We start from the raw sequence: 2784 nt of genomic DNA, 5'->3' as shown, positions 1-2784 counted from the left end.
GGCCACAATGGGCTAGGTGCTATGCCCAGTCATCAATGCAGTAGAGAAAACCTTTTCCCCAAGTGGAGCAGACCCTCTTTTAACTTATTTAAAAACACAATTCCTTGGAATAGCCAAATATGTGTTCAAGCTAGAGATTTGAGAAGTACTCAGGAAATTTCTTGTTTTTGTGGATTTCCCAAGTCTCACTATGTTGAGACTCTTTGCTGAGACTTCTCCCCAAATCAGTGGGTTATTCTGATGTTCTGATAAAAAAACAAAATCCAAGTCCCATTTCTCCCACTCATACCCTTTTTTCCCCTCATTATTGTCCATAGAAAGCAACCATGATTTGAGCGGGTTATGGCTGTTTCTGGTGAATCCTGTGTATGAAACTTGCTGTTTTGCACAGGAAAATTTTAACAGCCCTAAGAACTTCCTTCTTTTGATTTTTCCAGGGGAGGCCTGCATAGCCAAGGTGTCATTCTGTATAGGGATAGTAATTACCCTGTGCAGCTTAGTATTTTTTTTTCCAGGAAAAAATGACGAAGAAGCTTCCAAGAAGTTTTAGGAGATTTCCAGCAAGATTCCCCCCCCCCAAAAAAACCCCAACAGAACAAAAAGCAACCCTCAAACAGAGAGATCTCAATGGGAAAAGGATTAATTTTATTTCTATTTCTCCCTGAGAAGTTGTCACGGATTTGGCAACAGGAAAAATGCAGAGTTATTGAAGACACTTACAAGTTCTTCTTCTTTTGCAAGACGATTGTATTTACAAGTATTTACAAGTATTTACAGGCAGGCATCACATCAGCATGGCAGGAACTCTTTACACAAACTGACATAGTGGATAGCAGAAAATGGTGAAGAAAGAAGAGGGTGATACACAGACACTGTTCACTTATATACATGTACATGGCATCTCTAGTCCAATCAGAATACACATGACTTCATCTTCTGCACCTGGTGTCTTCTTATTTCCAGACATTGCATCATCTTCAGAGTGACTCAGCATGCTCACATCTGTGCACAATGGCAGCTCGTTAATAATACATTTATTCAGGTTCAGGCATACAAATTTCTATATTCTGACAGAAGTTGTGGAATCTGCATTCCTAGTCCAAACTCTTACCACAATGACAACATATTCCTATCCATGTCTAATCCTACTGAGTTAATTGGGGCTTATCTTAGGGGTGTGGGCATAGGGCTGTAGTCTCAATATTGTGCCTGATTTCATTTTTTTGGTATCCTAGTATGTCAAACTCTTTTGAACTTTGGGAGGAGAGAGAAATAAGAAAGGGGTTATGGGATCGTGCCAGCTAGCCTTGTGCTGCTGCTACCGTGTGCAATGGTCATGACGCTATTATCAATAATTGGAAGACCTTCAGAAGAGGGCCAAAGCACACATGAATGGGGCTGTGGCAGAGGGTGTGTGAGTATTGATAGTTGGTGGGCAGCCTACACAATTTCACAACTTCCCTTTGATTGTTTCAGTATGGGTGGGTAACCTAAACACAGTCACAGAGATGTGTAAATGTTCCTAGCAAATTCAGTGATGAACTGTTTCATAAATCTCCATTTGAGTCTCCACTCTACATTTCTCTGAAATGGAGACCTAAGTATCCAAATACCCAAGGCAACGTTATTATTTAGGCTTTGCTTGTGTGCAAAAGTGACAAAGGAAGATAACTTCTTTGGTTGTTGTTCATAAGCAAAGCAATGTTGATAAAAGGTATGTGTTCAGAATACGATATGGTGGGATGTGAGATTTGTCCAGTAAATATTCTTGTCTACTTACCTTCTCAATACTGAAAGGCCTCTGAATAGGAGCCTGGATACTGCACCAGTATTTTGATTGTTTAGTTGTGTACAAGGGGAGAAAGCAACTACAGTGGGGTCTCGACTTACGAACGTTTCGACATACGAACGTTTCGACTTACGAACTGCTCTCATAGGAATATATGGACTCGACTTATGAACTTAGATTCGAGTTACAAACTCTTTTTTTCCTTTTTTTTTAAAGCTAAGTCATCTTAGGTTAAAAGGAAAAAAGGAAAAAATATCCCCCTCTAGTGGCAGAAGGCGGAATAGCAGCTTCCCATTAGTTTCTATGGACGAAAAGAGCAGATACGGATTAAATGGTTTTCAATGCATTCCTATGGGAAATGCAGATTCGACTTAAGAACTTTTCGACCTGAGAACTGCCTTCCAATACGGATTAAGTTCGTAAGTCGAGACCCCACTGTATCTCCTCCAGGCTACAACCAAAGGTTAGCCTTATTCAATCCATGTTATACTGTTCTCGGCCAGCTCCAGATAGAATCGTTATCATGCTGCTATAAATCAGCACTCCATGCAGTTGTGTCACAAGGCCTGATCCCACTGCCAGGAATAAAGTGGCAAAGGATTCATTTGTTTTCGATTCAGGCTAAAGTCAGGCGGACTTGAGCTTGAATCCAGCATTTTTGTTTTCATGTGTGCGTCTTCATCTTTGCTGCCACCACACCTCCACCACCATCGCACCTGCCTCCACCTCCTGCAAAGTCAGTCACAGGTGGCAGGCAGAGGGGGGAGAATGGGGGCGGTGGGGGTTGGGCAGAGGGGAGGGGGCAAGGAGGTGAACAAGTGGGCTGGCAGGGGGCGATCAGGCAGGGAGGGCAAGTGAAGGAAGCAAGGAGGCGAGCAAGAAGGCCAGCAGGAGGGCAAACATATGGAGGAAGTGAAGGGGCAGGGAGGTGAGCAAGTGGCCTAGCCAGGAGCAAATGAGGGGCAGGGAGGGTGAGTGAGGGGGCAGGGAAGCGG

The 2784-nt window shown here is 43.2% G+C and overlaps 1 long non-coding RNA gene across 1 annotated transcript; it reads right to left on the bottom strand.

Moving 5' to 3' along the window:
* Positions 1 to 738: 738 nt before the first annotated feature.
* On the bottom strand, positions 739 to 1868 carry LOC144583255 (uncharacterized). Its single transcript, XR_013536953.1, has 2 exons — positions 1781 to 1868; positions 739 to 1002 (listed from the first exon to the last, which is right to left on the bottom strand). It is a non-coding gene; the product is annotated as an uncharacterized LOC144583255 (long non-coding RNA).
* Positions 1869 to 2784: the final 916 nt, after the last annotated feature.

The sequence above is a fragment of the Pogona vitticeps genome, chromosome 5, assembly GCF_051106095.1.
Source record: "Pogona vitticeps strain Pit_001003342236 chromosome 5, PviZW2.1, whole genome shotgun sequence".
NCBI lineage: Eukaryota > Metazoa > Chordata > Lepidosauria > Squamata > Agamidae > Pogona > Pogona vitticeps.
The sequence above is the reverse complement of the archived record's forward strand: the minus strand, read 5'-3'. Positions and strand labels throughout refer to the sequence as shown.